Genomic DNA, 17,766 nt, shown 5'->3' with positions numbered 1-17,766 from the left:
ATTAGAGTAGACAGTGAGATGAATTAGAAATCTGAATTCTTAGCAAGTAGAATAGGAAACCATTGGCAAGTTTTTAAAGACAAAAATTCCCAATGTTCTCTTAGATGATGAAAAACTGAGATGTATGCTTCGGAGTTTTAACTCTCCACCCAGTAGACACACATTCTCCCATTAGCTGTCAAAACAAGTACATTACTGTCCTAACACCTCTAGTCGTAGAATTTTACTTTGCTTTGCAAATCAATTATTAAAACTGCTCTCTCACGAAACAGATCCTTTCCCCATTTTTTCTTCATTTATAGCACTGTGAGTGAACTATTTTACAAAACAAGCATTATTTCCAATAAAGTAAATTAGCTGAGGTAGGAAAATCACTGAAACTCACTGACGAGAAGTTTTATGAATAATTAAGTAGCTGATGTACAGCAGCATTACCATAAGCCTCTTGCTCAGGCTGCTGTGTTTCTCAGCATGATACAGGCAAGACTTTGTTTCCGAGGCATAAAGAGACTCTTACTTAAATCTTCATTTTTCAGTGTACCAGGATTTATTCTTCTGTATACCAGCTCAGATTATTATATTTAATGCCGAAAAACATTGATTTTCTGGTTAAATTCACCAAATTACAGATGGGATTTCCTCATAATTCTTCATTGTTTTCAACTTCTTTAACATAAAATGCTACACAGGTAGAAATTAATTGCACTACTACTTCAGCCTTCAGAGTAGTTATTTGAACATCACCCTTCTTAAAAAATTTCCATTTCAACATACTGTTGGTACATTGGAGTGATCTTAATCCACAGTCATAAAAGTTCACAAAATTGCCCGTGTCTTAATGACCTTAGGCTTTGAATACAATCATTGGTCTTTGCAAACTGCCTGTCACTGCTCAAGTATTGACATCGTATCTCTTTTAGGTTTTTTTCTGCCCTTTAATGACTATCCCAATTAATAATGCATCATTCTCTCTCCTCTAGCTAATTTTAATTGCTGTAATTTATGTCCCTAGACAATTTTTGCACTACAGATGGAATCTATACTGCTGTAACTGAATTAGAAGATCACACTCTCAAGGTCCTTAGCAGACAAAAAACATGATTTCAAGTTCACAAACATCATCTACAGTTGACATAAATTACTCTTCAATGAAACAAGCCATGAGATTACAGGTAACAGATCATTTTCAAGTTTTCGAGCAGTGTGGACGTCACCAGTAGAGGTTTGACAATAGCTTCACAGACAGTGCTTTATGAAGATACTTAGATGTCTTGAAAGAGAAAAACCCACCTGAAATTAACAAATACAGAGGTTACACACTTCCTCAATGAGGCCTATACTTTTACACAGATATTCTCAGAAATACATGAATATGACCTCTGAAGTAGGATTAGAAGGCAGCATAAACGCTCAGGCATAAAGCCTGAGTCAGAGCATAAGATCAGCTTTTTATTAAAACATGTTTGCAAAGCTCATGGACACAAAGAAAATAAAGCAGAAAGAATATCTGTTTATCAATAACTTCTATTCGGCTCTACAGATAGCCCAAAATGAAGGGTATAACCACGAACTGTGTTTGTTCCACATTAGATTAATATTCATCCCCTTGCCAGTATTAGGGATGCTTCACAAATCATATTCCAGTGTTTTACTTAGTACAGCTTACATTGAACCATAGCCCTGTAACGTTCACTCCTTCTGTTTTTACTGTAATTTCTTACTACCCTCAATCCACTTCATCAAAACTATAAAGCTCCTTCTGCCAGTTGTTTCCACTTCTCTTCCAAAGCCAAGCATCTTTCTGGCCTAGAACGTCACACTGTAATCTCCCTAATATTTTTTCTCAAGCACACTGGCCCATTCACCTCTGTCCAATGGACACAGAAACATTAAGTAAGACTACGGCCTGTAAATGCTTCTAATGATACACAGTATAATCCACTCAATTTACCCAATAGAACCTCACACTGTACTAGAATACTTTCTCAAGTAAGTCAAAAGCCATTAAAGATGTATTCGACATGTCAGTTTTGGACCAAATCATATTTCCCCTATCATGGGGGTGAAAGTAAGATGAAAGGTTCAACATCAACAAGGTACTAATAGCAGGCAGAACAGACTGTTTGTAGTTTTTAATTTTCATTGTTACCACCAAAAACGACCATTTTATTTGAATTAAAACAATAAAATAAATCCAAAACACAGTGCACAAGGTTCCCCACTCCTACCTTTATACCAACCATCACACCCATTCCATGTGAATAACTGAACAGAGGAAACATTCTGGTCTCCTGTACCCACTTACCCTTTACAACAATTCCTGCCATAACTCCTTCCTAGGCACCAGGATAAACTACGTTTGATGCTAAATTAGGTAAGCGCAAAACAAAGTTTGAAAAGTAATAACTCCCTCCTATACAGGAGTAACATCTGTCAGTGATTTCCTTTTAAACACAAGAGAAAACACAAAAGAGTTATCACTGAGCTTAGGATTTGAAATATCTGAAAAGCATACTCCCATGCTTTCAAAAGCTTGCAATCTGGTTCTTCTCAACCACTAACCAAGAGAAGCAATTCCCTTATAAATTTATGACTTAAGGAATTACACTGTGTGTAATTTCAATCTTCTCAGCCACAGTTGGTTATCTCCTCTAGCAGTAGGAATACCAGGAGGTGAAACAGGGAAAGGACCCATGGAGACCACCACCAAGTCTGAAATCCTGTTAAACAGCTAACAATACCAAAACTAACAGACCCTGACAGAATAAGCCAATAATAAGAAAAGATCAGGGGCTAAGCTGTGGGGCACTGTAGTTCCCCTTATACACAGAATTCCCTGTACTCTCTGATGACTGACAGAAAAAGTTCTCATTTTCAAGATGCTCCAGTCAGTAAAGAAAGAGGGATTTGATATCTCACAACTTAAAATTCCTTGTGTTTCAACTTAATTTTCAAGAATATCAAACAAGACAGAAGTTGATATTTTACTTCTCCTGCCATAAGAAAACAAAACAAAAGAAAAAAAAAAAAACCAGGAAAATACAGGACACATTTAAATTTAGGCAGAAAGCCGCATTGTAACAACATAACAAACCACAACTTCTGTATTACTTCTACAGAATCACATCTTTTTTCCCCCCTTACAAAAAGAAGAAGGGCTGCAGTGCCCAGTAGGACACAACATGGTGGATCCTTTACATACAGGCTCTTAGAATAGAGGAAGAAATTGGTTTAGCCACCAGACAGAGTATATGCAAAGTCCAATTTGGATGGCAGTGGTCTCACAGCACACCATAAAGCTTGTACAATGCAGTCTCAGGAATGTTTTCATTATTTTTGAAATGTTTTACAGGTAACAAAGAAATGGGGACAGATAAAAGGGAATGCCAGTTCTCCCCAATTGGTGGAGGTAGCTGATCTTTAACAAAATTACAGAACATACCCAAGGCACACATGGAGCAAAGACACTGCTTATTTCGTGTGGTGCTCTAAATCACCCGACTGAGCAGACCAAGCTCCCAAGAATCTGTTCAAGGAAATTACTCCCGTCTCTGTTGATATTTGCATATTTTTAAATATGATCATCAAGGAGCAAATCCTATGCCATAGGGAGTCCCAAAATAAAACAAGTGTCTGAACAAGTGTCCCGTAACAGGCCGAAATTCCCCACTCCCCTGCCAAATCCATCAGTCTACAGATGGCCATCTACCCATGGCCAACACAGTGCCCAGGATTGCTACAGAGTTGTTTCCATTGGCTTTTTGCAGAGCTCTCAGTAAGTTGTTTCTAGCTGGTCTTGTTGCTCCCATGGGCAAAACAAAAAATATGGAAGGATTTCATCTCCAAAGGAAATTTGTGGTAAAACCTTTAAGAAATAGAGCAGAAAGGATTGCCTCTAGAACTCGCCCTGTAAGGACTCAATGTTCCAATTGTCAGAAAATATTCAGGCTGTTCTGGATTATGCATTACTTAATAGATCTCTGACACAGACAGTATGAAGTGCTACTACAAATGGGTGTGAACAATCATTCTGCCTTTTTCAGCTGATAGTTGTGCAACTTCACTTCCTTAAGAAGAAAATATACTTCCTAGATGAGCCCACCCAGGTGCTAGAGAATCCCCTTTGGATCAGAAAAGTGGTATTCGGATCTGCCCTTAGACAAAATCTTCGTTATTATTTTATGGTTGTGTTCAGATATATTTGCATAACACAGCCAAGCAATAATAGAATTGCATCAATTCCAAACTTCCATAGCAATATCTGTTCTAGTTGAATTTGAAGCATGAAAAAGAAGGGAGCTCCTGGGAAGCTGCCAGCATTAATGTCCTCCTGCACTTTAAGCAAATAGTTTGTTTCCTCCAGAGGAGAGAGATCAATACTCAAGAAACAAAAACAAAAACAAGAAAAGCTAAAAGCTTAGTCATGTAAATCAGGGAGGAGGAAAATTGAAAGCAAGCTCCTCATTGGCATTCTACAACTTCTGCAGACCCACATGGCCCATTAGCTAATTTCTGTTAAAACACAGAGTTCTGGAATAATAAATGCCACTGGCACATTTCTAAAGGTTTGTGGTAACTGCAATAAACATGTCCCTGTTCCCAGGACACCAAGAGACAGAAAATTAACCAGAGGTTAACTGGGTCATTAGCTAGAGCACAATATAGGTCACTGCAGATTTAATTTAGTTTGTATTCAGCCTACAGAATCAAATACAGCAACCAGTTCTCACAGCAGGAAAGCAAATAACTTATCAGCATGCTGATGTATCTTAGATACCAAGGCACCAAGTCTGTCATGATTCATACCACTTCTACCTAATTTCACATTATTTTGATAAAAAAAAAGAAAGGGATCACTGAAATTCAGCCAGCTTATGCCTTTGCACCATGGGAGCAAGGAGGTATACAGAGCTCTGATGTCTGTGTAACCTGTTAAATTTCGCACAAGGAGTCACAATTTTACTGGGTACTCAATTCCTGTTCTTGGAAATGCAAGATGAAATGCAGAAGACCACATTAGAATCACAAATACATCGTGCATGCCCACACAGTAAGCTATGAAATACTGTAAGTAGATTTTGAGGACTCTTTGCCCAAGATCACTAGAAACAAGTCATACAGTGCACTAGCTTTTAAGAGTACAGCAGAGAAATCACAGGCTTTCTCAAAGCCTTAAAAAGAAGGAACTCTGATTCCAGCACACTCAGTCTTCTCTTACTGGCATAAGAATTATTTAGATCATAGATAATTTTGCTCCTTTTCTCTAGATTCCTTCTAAGGAGTTCCTATATGATTTTCAGGACAGCTCCTTAAGAGGAAAAAATACCGACATGCGACAGCTCCTAACAATACAGGATGAAAACCAGTTCTTCAACCTCTAGAAATATATCCAAAGACTTAAATGAGGGAAGTGCATCATTTGAGGCTCAGCTTTCACACATTACTGGTGCCAGGGTACTCCTTTCTGTCTCCCAGAACCAAAATATGAGGCATATATGCTGCTTTGCTACGTGAAACTTGCCAAATTCAGGCTCTATTTCCCATGTCCCTTCTCCCTTTCCACAGTTCAGCACGTGTTTGTTTAAACATCTAGGACTTCATTTGTTTGAAGATTCGACTCTGATGAAGCACATTTTCTTGCTTAAAACACTTGTTTCTGGATCAGACTTGCTGAGTTTGGCGTATGGCAGTATATCTCAAATGCATTCAACCAACCATGAAAATAACAGATTGTGCTTGGCTATTAGTTAACTTGGTTTACCTCGTATTACATGCCTTAACTTGGGATGCATATCCTAGGAAAAAAAACCCACAAAAATACACATTCAAGAGTAGAGGTATCAGACATTCTATTCAATGGGATTGATCTGCTCAATTTTGAAAAAAATTGACTTCTGCTTTTGTATTGTGTTTAGGTTTTTGGGTTGTTTTGAAATTTGGTGTTATTTTAATAGGTCTTTAATAAACCTCTAGGGTTGCTCTTGGGAAATCTAGTTTCCAGAGGAAGGGAAGAAAGATATTTTTGCTAGTTAAAAGTTAACTCTTTCACTATTTTTTTTGCATGTTTAATATAACTTATTTTAATTGCTTGTAACATCTCCATTCCTGCAAAGACTGACATAAAATTTTGAAGTATCTGAAAATTATTTTTGTAATTTTGAAAATGACAGTCACTATCAAGGTTCTTTTGTCTGGTTCTTTTCAAACTGCAGTCATATTGCAAGGTAAAAGCAGGAAGAACTGGCAATTTACTTTTATTGTTTGATAGCACGGTAAGTTCAGCTGTACTTTTAATGAGATAAACCGCAGTGGCTGAAATACAGTACTCAGTCTCACTTTAGAACTTAGGTGAAGAAGCTATAAAATGTACTTATAACGCTACTAGGTAATAAGCTAGTCTAAATGCATCGTATTGTTGAAGCTTTTATGTTGTGCAGCTAGCGGTATTAGTGCTCCAGTGTGACACTACAAATCCTTACACTAACTTTTACTCTTCCTGTCTCTAGTACAAGGATCATCTGAAATTAGATTAAGCCTTTCCATAAAGGCTTTCCCTAAAGCCATGGTTAATGCATTCATCAATTAAACATGTAAGTTAGTATTACATGTAGCCWTCTGATGAAAAAGGACTTAACAAGTGAACTAGAACTGTTAAAAACAAAAACATAAGACAGTCTCAAAATTTTCAAGAAGATTAGAGGAGGAGCTAATTGAAGCTACAACATTTTACTACAGTGAAGTGCTGGACTAGAGGCTTAACAAAACCAGGACAAATCCCAATTCAACAGCAGTGCCTGAAAGAAAGGAAGACAAAGGAATAATGAATCCCTCACTTAGAGGGGAACATGTTTGTCTTGTCAGAGGACAGACTGACAAAGAATGTTTACATTTTTCTTTCTACAACCTGTGCATTTTCTCATTTATCATTTGTCAGGACCCGAAGATCTTTTACTGCACACAGGATGTTTGCACACATTTGATGATTTTTTTACCAAGCAATTGTCAGAGTCTGAATAAGATAATCATTAATATTGCTAATGTTGCTAATTCAATGCCATCAATATCATGCTGTGAAAAACTACAGAACCTACAGATTCCTCATATCTAAGCTCCCCTGGTTGCAAGTCTGTTCTACAGCAGACAGCACCAAGAAGATAAACCAGGCAAATATCAGAGGCAAGATAATTCAATAGAATTTATAATGATTGCTTTGATCTTATTGCTAGACTATCAGACAAGTGTGACTAAAGACAGATCATTTGATAGAGATTTAGAATTTATTTATCTACACTCTTACAAATACCTCCACTTTCATCAGTGTACTAGGATCTGGAAAGTCAGAAGACCCCAGCTGGGCCACAGAAACCATTGCATCATGATAGTGCTAGATGCCCAACAAGAGCTAAAGACTGACCCAGTGAATTAGAGGGCAGCAGACACGTAGCAGTGTTGTCTTCAATGGCAACTATACTGCCTCACCCCTCTGTATGCACAATTAAGTTACATTTTGTAGAATAATTTGTCTCTGCACATATCTATAAAAAAAGCTTTCTAAGAGCAGAAACATAATTTTTCTCTAAGCCACTCAGGTTTTCTACACTGACTATTTCTCCCCCTGTCATTCTGCAGGATGCCCACTCCAGCCTGAGAAACTGAGCAGCGTATCAATAAAAAATGAGAACATGTTCTGCCAAGAATACCGCAAGAGACAACTGAAAAGCTAAGTTTTATCTAATCTTCATGAAAATTGGCAAAGGCATGGAGGATTCTTCACAGAAATATGATCTCAATGAAATCTTTAACCAAGATTCTCTGATTGGTTTGCAGTYCTTGATCTTGCTTTCACTCAATTCCAAATTTCACAGTAAGACAACATACTTCCCTTGGCCACCTGAAGATGCTAAGAGGAAAAAAGTGGAAAAACCATTGTGTTTCACTGAGGAGCTACAACTATTTGAAAAATATTTTAAACATTTTATGCTATTTACAGAGCAGCAAGTTAGAGATATCTGGCATCCAAATTAATTACTTCTAATAAACAATTTTGAAGGGAAAATAAAACATACCTTTGCAGCTAGTTGCAGTGTTTTTCAAGACGAGGTATTAAATATAGCATCTCAAAAATACGTATTTCTATTACACAGCATAAGTGTTTGCTTTATTCCATTACCTACTTTCTCACAACAGAGATGGATCTCACTCATTTATACATGTAAACCAGTTATATTTGCAAATTTGATAACACCAAGTCTGTTTGAATTTCTGTTTGCAGATAAGCAACCATAAATCTTCCAGCCTGAGATCCTCATAACAGAAATGCTCAAAAATAAGTCACAGTAGTGAAACACAGGTTTAAAAAAAAAAAACCAAAACATTGCCAGAACAAAACAAGTATTCCAATTTAACATTTTGTTTAATGAAATAATATCAGCTCTTAAGCAAAAAAAAAAAAAAATACAGACACTGTTCTATCAATTTCAACAAAAATTATGGAGAAGCTGGTACTGAAAGGCCAAACTAATCAAATCAGTTTATGCAGCAAGGGCAAACGCTTTCAGCTAGAAATCTGCCAAAACAGGACTCCTTGCAAGCAATCTAATGAAGAAAAAAACCTCAACCAAATACATAGCACCAAAACCCCACCAAGTATTACATAACCAAAACATAAGCACAATTAAAAGTGTCTTTTTTTTTTTTTTAATATCCAAATCCAGGGGGAAAAAATCCCTTAAAGCATTTGAGAATAACACTCTATTTTCTGAATAAAACTAAAACAAATACATACAAACCCCTCCACATTCAAACAACAAAATATCTGTGGTAGGGAAACCCTGTGATACCAAAAGCCTGGCCTTGAATTCCATGATTTGTGTTGAAGAGTGTACAGATTTCACCTAATTCCATAATACAGATTAAAAATAAAGCTGTTCTACTTACACTAATATTTTGAGCACTGCTCTAAACTTCTCTTATTCAATTTCCTTAACCCCTCAAAAACCTAGAAAAGCAACTAAGGTAAACTGAGACTGTAGTAGGGAGTTTAGCTTTTGAACAGCACTTAAAACTTTAAGTTTTACTGGTGTAGGACATTTTATGAAATAAAAGGACTAATCAAAGTCTATGAAGAGCGTTGGCTCTGACTACTCTAATAATACTTTTAATCTAAAAAAACCTGCGTAAGTGACATTTTTATTTTCACCTAATGAGAAAGTCAAAAGAAACACAGAACATTAGCAAGGATAAACTACAGAATATCTTCATGCAAACGCATTGAAATTATTTTTGGGGGAGAGGAAATGAAAGAGAACTGCCATGTATATAGCTAGCACCAAAACAATCACTCCAGCTGCACCCTTTGGAGAACACAAGTACATTATTGTCTAGTGCTTACGTTCCTAAAGCATGGCCCACCATGCTTTATATGTCATATGCACTGAGAATAAAAGCTATTGCACTGCAGATTAATTTTGGAATGCAGCTACCACTTAAGCAATTAAAGGGCTTTTCACAATTCTCTTATGGCATAAGAAAATATTCACTATCATAACAAAAAAATCCCCCAAACATTGTCATGGTAAAAGTTTAGGGAAAAAATGGCATTTTTACCATGAATTTCCTCTAACATTAGTCACAAAAAGGCATGATCACACATGCATTCATTCACATCTCTGAAGACTGTTGAAAACAAGGGAGATAACACAGATGCTGCTCCTCTGCGTGTTTTAACATCCATATATAATTTTGAAACAAAACGACAATTAAAAAAAAAAGGTAGCTAATTAGAGTCCGACTTACAGCTCAGCCAGATTAACACCTGGTGCGTTGCGGGGCTGCTGAACAGCCCAGCACAGGGCTAGAAACCAGAAGTTTTTAGTACAGCACAAGTTATTTGCCACTGCCTCACAGAGTGACCTTGGGCAAGTGACTTCCCCCGTATTTCTTCCCCCCACCTGACAGTCCTCCCTCACCGCGGAGCGCCGAGGACCAAAACGCATCGACGAAGCTGGAATAAAGGGAAAGAGGGAGTGGGAGTAGGGAGCGGGACTTTGCCCTTACCTACCGGCGATAAAAATCTCCCCAGCACGGATTCAGGCTCCCGCCCGGGGGAGAATCCCTTCACCTCCTCCCCGTGTCCCTACTGCAGCAGTCAGAGCGGAGAAGGCGGCAGCTCCGGCTCGCCAGCCCCAAGCGCGGGCGGCAGCCACAGGAGCCACAGGAGCCACAGGAGCCGCAAGAGCCACAGGAGCCGCAAGAGCCACAGGAGCCGCAGGGGCCGCGCCCTCCGGGCCTCCCGCCCCCGCCGCCCCAGCAGTCCCGGCGGCCCCGGCACCGCTCGCAGCCCCGGCGGGCGGACACTCACAGGTGGCTCGAACCGCGAGAGGCGAGCGACGTTCCGGAGCCGAGGTGCTCTCAGCACCCTGGCGGGAGGCAAGCGAGCTGGGCTGTGGGCGCTGCGGGGCGCTCCCGCCGCCGCCGCCCGCCCTTCCTCCGCCGGGGCCGCGCCGCTGACCAATGCGGGCCGCGCCAGCAGCCGGCAGCCGCCTTGAAACATCTGTTGCGAAGCGCCTCCTCCGAGCCCTTCGCCAGGGGCTCCCGCCCAAGCGCAGGCGAGGAGGGGGAGGCTTGCGGGGAGCCTGCGGGCCCTCCAAAGAGCTCTTGGCCCTGCGCATCTCGTGGGCTGCGGCCGTGCCCCGCCTCCTCCCCCCAAGCGGGGTCTCCCCGTTGTCCCCCGGGGCTCCGCTCCCCTCACAGCGCTGCCCGCACAGCGGCTCGGGCGTGCCCGCTGGGGCACTGACGGGGACGGGGATATTGCACATGCGGCCGATCCTCCTCAGGCGTGCAGGCCTAACCTGACCTGGTAAGATTTTTTCACTTCCCACCTAATAGCTGGGATTCTCCACATGGGATGTTGCACAGAGAAATGTGTCTCATTCTGCTTCAGTATGAGAAACAGCGCTAAAATCTGTCTGTTTCTAGACTTAGACATGTCTTGTGAGGAAGCTGTCCCAAAAGAGTCAAGTCTCTTTCACTGTTGAACGTGTTTGAGTTTTAGTTTAGTTTTCACGTTCCCAGTTGGAAGGTTTTCCCACAAACATGAGGACACCCTATGTGCTCAGTCTCTTATTTTCGGTTTCCATCCCAGGCAACAGCTGAGATACTTGAAGTGCAGGTGATAACTGTCACGAAAGAAGAGCGATAGTTTCTGGTTTACTTGGCTTTTTTGTATTAATAATTTCCTTGTTATAGACCTGCCTGATCCATGCTTTTTAATCAGGTGCCTATGTTTTCTGTTGATTTTGCAGAGAAAATCTGCGGTGTGAGACACTAGCTGTATTCCAACAGGTTCTAGAGTAGTATTTTTAGGAATTCTTGTCAAGAAAAGATGTCAATTTATCTCAACTTTCAACACCTTAAAATTAACAAAATAATCTTGAGATCCATGCTGTGTAAAGGAAAAAAAAAAAGGTCTATTTCTTTAACGGGTTAACACAAGTTCTAGTTTTGTCCTTTTTCCCCACTTTTTGAAACAGTCAGTTTCTTATTTCTCCCAAGAATGGTGTCATTCAATTATGGGTTTAAAACCAGAGTATGAACCAGACACAGTTTTCAGGACTTGAGGATTTATGTATGGTATTATGTAAATATGAAGGTGGGATGAATGTCAGAGAGGCAAAATAAGCTGGATAGTCTTGTAATTAAATTAACCATAGCTCCTTTTATTATAAAAAATACTATTTCTGGATGAAAAACCAACCACCTGTATTTTATACTAATGCCATTATGAAATGACATCTTGTAAGTTGGTTCAGTATGTTACTCTAAGTACACACTTGCAAAGACGGGACCTATTTCTTGCCCACTGAGAAAATTTTATCTTTACATTAAAGGTGCTCAACACAGGTGAGTTTTATCTTATTATTACAAAAATAGTCTCAAAAGAACACAAGATTAAATGATTGGGATCTTTCTTATGAGACTGCAAATGGATGAAATTTTGTCCTCAATATCCATGTGTAATACCTCCAAATCTGAAGAGATGATTTGTCATTACAAGATACTTTTAAGGAATGATTTCTATATAGTTATAATTACCAGAATAACAAATTGGCTAGTGAATTTTCCATTAATCTTACAAAGCTGTTCTCAAGCCTAAGTTATATACGTATATATTCTAAGCAAGACTGATCATAATAATTCTGTGAGACATCGTATCTAACATTAATGCACGGGTTTGTCTTACTACTTTAAGAATGTTATTACTGATTTTATTAATATATAGAAATTGCTTTTAACAGCTGAAACAAATTGACCTACATACCAAATATACGCATAAAGAATTGCTTTTCAGTTGAGTGAAGAGCATGCTGTCATCATATACGAAAGACAAAAGATGGCTGGAAATAAAACTATCTATAGGCACGCACTTGACCTCTGAAACAGTGAAAATACAAATAACTTGTTCAATTGTACAAGAAATCTTAAAGTATAGTCAGATAAATGTATTTCAGTCCACTGCCATAATAAGCAATGCTGTTGAATATAAAAAAACTATATCTTAACTCTCAAAATAGTATTTCTCTATTAGTGCAAAGGCAGTTGCTTACATTTTTTAAAATATGCATTCTTTCTGCTTGCTAATTACCCTTGTGTTTATGTATAGATTAAAAACATGATGAATTCTCTATGCATACACCATCAGTCACATGAGTGTCATGGATGTTAATAGGGTGAGATAAATTTAGGGTTTTTCTTCTGTATTTTTCCTTGCTGTTACCTTGGAATGTTACCTTGGGCAAGTTGCTGAACTTGCCTGTGAATCGTTCTTTCATCTGTGAGATCTGGGATAGTCATATTTGAAGAAGGGCACTTTGTTATTAATAGTATTTTGTGAATGTATTTATCCATAACAAATTAACTAGTAAATAACATCTTTGAATACAGGCATCCAGTCATTATGCATCATAACATGTGGCAATATGTGCTGCAGCCCAGAAAGCCAGCTGTATGCTGGGCTGCATCAAAAGCAGGGTGACCAGCAGACGAGGGAGGTGATTCTCCCCCTCCACACTGCTCCTCTGGGACTCCACCTGGAGTACTGCATCTGACTCTGAGGCTCCCAACACGAGGAAGGTGCGAACCTGCTGGAGCCCCTCTGGAGACAGACTGGGAGAACTGGGGATGTTTACCCTGGAGAAGGCTTAAAATCATCAGAGATCCTGTGTGAAAATCATTTAGAGAGTTAGTCTTTTTTTTTCATTGATTAAGCACTGCATTAACAGTGTGTGCAGAGTTAAAGCTGCAAGCAATTATAGTTCAGGAGGCCAAAGAGAGAATGAACAGTTTTCCACAGAGTTCAGGATGAAAAACACTATATCCCTGAAAAATTACTTCTTTCTTCATGAAAAATTATTGCTGTGCCTAGTTACAGGAGTTCAATGACATGAGAATCTGGTACCACCAAAAAAACTATTCAGAAACTTTTTTGGTGTGTTTTCCATGTGCAGCAGGCGTTCAGTAATGCAATAAGCTCAGCAAACACCATTTCTTGCCATTCCCACACTACATGTTTGCACTAAGCATTTTGTTTTTATGGTTGTGTGCATGTTGCCTATAGTTATTCGGTAATTTTCTTTCCCATCTTTTCTTTATGCAAAGCTGAGTGAAATGTGATTTATTAGGATGATGCTTTTAGCAGAGTTAAAAATACTGATACACGCTAGCTGTAATAGTAATTCTTTTTAATCCCTAATGTCTTTGAAGATCCATTAACCTTAAATCAATCAAAAAAATCTGATTGCTCTTGCCAACTTTCCTTTTCAAAATAAAGATATATCAAGTTACATTAATAGCATCAGCAATTAAATACTAGCATTAAAGTAAAAGCAAAACCTAAGATCCAAATAGTGCAAACTTGGGCCGTGGATTTAGTTCCAGATCTTGAAGCAGGCTGTTCGCTGAAGTGAACCAGCCAAAACCATAAGAATGGAACTCAGCATGTGAGTGCAAAAACAAAGTTTGAATTTTAACCCACCCTCTCCTTTTTCTTTTTTTGTACATGTGAATTATGTTAAGTTCCCAGTGGGAAAAAGAAACCCAGGATTGAAGAAACTAATGAGAAACATACGATGGWGACTTAGTCATAAAGAGGTTGCTTTGTTATAAAGACAAAGCAGATTTGTGGGAATGCTGCCACTTGTTATACACTGTCAAAAGCTGGCTTTTTTAAAATTTGGGTTATGTGCCAGTGATGACTCAGGAACCGTTAGGAAAATGCTATTTCAAATGTGGCAAGACCTAGCCTAGATTTTGACAGTGTAGCATATTTACCTAAATAAACAAATGCATCTCAGAAGCTTCAGAATTGAAACCAGTTGAAATGTCATTTAGATGCTGCCACTAGTGCGGAAACAAAAGCATGGATGGGTAGTACTAACCACTGAAAATACCAGTGGATGGTAAGTGAAATGTTATGTTCCTTCCACACAAGGCCATGTCTTCTGCTGACAAACAGCTGCATCTGTAAGGGGAAGGGGAAAAACAGAAGCAGCAGTATCAACAAGAGGTACAAGAAGTACTCAAGGAAGTAGCTGTCTAAATTTCAGCAGGTAAGATAGTTGTCTATCTGATTCCAAGACAAGTTCCTCCATGTAAACACAGCTACTAAAACGAAATTTTTGCATGTTCTTTGGTAAGTGTGGTAATTGGTAACTGCAATCTCGTGTTTCCTATACACTTTCTCAGAACACGTTAAGGGAGATGGATTGTAACTCCAGTGCTAATAGGGAAGAGTTCAGCAATAATAATCTGTAGCTTTTAGAGTACTTTTCCATTTCAAAAGGCTTTGCAACCACTAATTAATCAATCAGTTCTGTGTTCAGTTGTGGGAAAACACACAATCCTTCCTCTAAACAGTTGGGCTTTGTTACAGGTCTTAAAGATTGAACTGTGCTGTGAGCTGGGTGAGTGAGCACAGGCAGAGGGGCAGTACTGGAGTGATAGCTGCTGAAAGCATGCTCTTTAGGTAGCTACAAAAAACATGCTTAACGTAGCTGTAAATCTTTTCCTTTCTTGAGGTGCGAGATGATACACAGAGATAAAAATCATTATCTCCTCCAACAAGTTAGATTTCTCCTTTGATGTGTTCCACTTAAAGGCAAGTTGCTGTGCCGACAGAAGGATCAGAGTCATGAAGTCCTTTCTGCTACCCGCACAGGCTCACCTATTTCTTTTCTGACTTTCTGTGTCTTTAAAAGCAGTACTTACTGTATTGGTTTCTACATTTAACCTAAAATAGATTTAATTGTAGACACAATCCCTCTATTATGTGGAGTTTGCCTTTTTAGTCCAATTCATGAAGATGAATCCACCTGTCTGGATGCATTCGCTTACACCAACTATCTATGCTTTAGGTAAGAATGGGACTCCTTGGCTTTGTACCTTCCATAGCTTCTGTCTTAGAGCACTGATCCTGCCCTTTTCAGCCCCTAATTCAGCCTAAGTAGTCTGAATTATATATATCTAGAAGTTTCCCTTTCAAGAGCTGTTTTACAACATCAGCTGTTGATAACCAAATTAAATTTCTTAATTTGAAGTGTGTAGTACAGTCATGCACTTCAAGCATACATAGTTATAATGGAACCCTGCCAGTGAAGCTGTCCAAGCAATTGCACATATTGCATGTGAGTTTTGTTACAGTACTGAATCTGGCAGATTGTTATAGAGCGTATTTTTTCAGGATTTGGGTAGAAGACAGCACCTGAGACATTTTGGTAAGACTAGTACAATTCTTTTCCTGTCTTCAGTATGTTGAGGAAAAGCATCTTGAAAAATACATGAAGTGATTTCAGTGGTGGAAAAGAGACAGAGGGAGAAAGAAATACATACAGTTTGGAATTCTCTGCCAAGTTACTAAGTTACTTGCTGTAGAAGTTTCTGCAGGGACACTTAGTAAGCGGAGATTTCTTGGGCTCTGGCAGGGGGCTGAATATTTTTGTAAGGATGTACAGCTTTACCCTGCAGGACAGAGTTCACAATCTTTACTAAGAAATGGCTGGCTGCCTGCCAAACTGAAAAAGTACTCCCTTGCCAGCATTTCAGCTGAAGAAAAAAAAGTAAAATAAATACTTCAATATTGCTCTATTAGTGTTTAGACTCTACCCTTCAGACAGGAAAAAAAGAAATTTATTACATCAATAAATGGCCCCCCTAAAGATCTGAAAACTGCCAGGGTTCTCTGTCTTCTCCTTTCTAATGAAGCTTTGCAATTTCACTAAAGTTGGAAAGTTGTGATTGTACCGATACATCATGCCTGTACATACATATGCAATGTGTATGGAGGAGTGACATGCTTTAATTGTATTTTTATTGAGAAAGATCAAATAATTCCATAGAACATGATTGATCTTGTGATTGATGATTTCATTTTGAACAAGGGAAGTTAAAAATGAAACTAAGAGCAGAGGCATCTCTGACGTTACTCACTGTTGCATATACAAATTGTGCATAGATCTAATACAGTTTTTATGGGTTGAATGTGCATATGGCACATTTCTGGTTACAAGTCCATGGATTTTTCCTATTATTTGTGTGTTTCTAAAGTAATGTCAATTTGCAAAAATGCAATTCTTCATTCTTAAATGCCAGAGGAATTTAACACCATTATCCCTGAGAAATGTTTCTTGTGATATTTGGAGGTTGTGATGTGTTTCACTTATACAATGGCATTACTGGTGCATTGGTATACTAACCAGTGGATCTGTAATTTGCAAATGAAGAATGGTAAGGTATGTACTACTTAAGGCTTTAAGTCAAATGCAAATTCCACTCTTCAGCAGCAATAAACACTCATTGGTTTACTGCTGTCTTCAGTCACGCATTAATTTACACTCTGTAATTAAATATGTTCTTCATGTTTCCTATTCTAGATCTAAAATATAGTAAAGTAGAAAATACAGCTATAGGCTAGACTACACAAATACACATTTGTAGATATTAAGAGAAGCAGGAACCATTGTGACAGATTAACCTATGCTTCTGGCATCTTGCTTTTCTGGTTGTACAGCAAATCTTTCAAGCTTCACTGGTTACTACTGTCTCTACTATGGTAACTGTTCAATACTACAGATATTGTTAGGCAGTATTTTACTTATATACGCCACGCTTGTTTCTATGTATTGAGCCTTAAAATACCCCAACACTCCCTGACCTTTGGGACAAGTTTGAACCACAGTCACATCTGGATTTGGGTGCCAGCCTTTACTACTTAAAAATCTCTAGCAGAATTGCCGTTTTCCTTTATTGACTTAGTAGTAACTGGACTCAAACCAGACCTGGACCAGTGAGATATATGTCAGTATGTATGAAGAAAGATTTTCAATCTCCAGGGTCTCAAAGCTGGTTGACTTGAAAGTATTTGCTTATGCTATGCAATAAAGAATATGTATGTGGAAGCAAAATTTCTTTTTGTATGCTTCTCAAATACAGGCACTGAATGTATTGTTGTATATGCAGTGTTTTGCTATAAAGAGTTTTCCTGAACAATATGCTTCTATATAAATGTCTTTTATTGGAGGATRGACAAGTGTTAGGCAGAAATTTCAGTACCAGTTTGGTTCTTTGAATTTGAATCTAGTGTTATTTAGAGCCTTGGACATACACTGTTATTGCCTAGTTGCAGAAGATGAGGGAATTACCTGGAGGTGAAGGAATTCTCTTTGTTGTGATGGTAAAGACATCTCATTCATATCTTCTATAGAGCTGGTTCTT

At 38.7% G+C, this 17,766-nt stretch overlaps 1 protein-coding gene across 2 annotated transcripts in view; it reads right to left on the bottom strand.

Annotated features, from left to right (window-relative positions):
- SULF2 (sulfatase 2) overlaps positions 1–10,466 on the bottom strand; it is a 67,933-nt gene extending 57,467 nt beyond the window's left edge. Inside the window, exon 1 of one of the 2 annotated variants that reach the window (XM_057385355.1) lies at positions 10,361–10,466. The gene's annotated coding sequence lies outside the window, so the exon portion shown is untranslated. Of the gene's footprint in view, positions 1–10,060; positions 10,151–10,360 lie in introns of those variants that run through there. The other variant, XM_057385356.1, reaches the window with a different exon arrangement.
- Positions 10,467–17,766: the final 7,300 nt, after the last annotated feature.

Source organism: Malurus melanocephalus, unplaced genomic scaffold, assembly GCF_030028575.1.
Source record: "Malurus melanocephalus ecotype Western Australia unplaced genomic scaffold, MMel_1.1 scaffold_815, whole genome shotgun sequence".
Lineage (NCBI taxonomy): Eukaryota > Metazoa > Chordata > Aves > Passeriformes > Maluridae > Malurus > Malurus melanocephalus.
The sequence above is the reverse complement of the archived record's forward strand: the minus strand, read 5'-3'. Positions and strand labels throughout refer to the sequence as shown.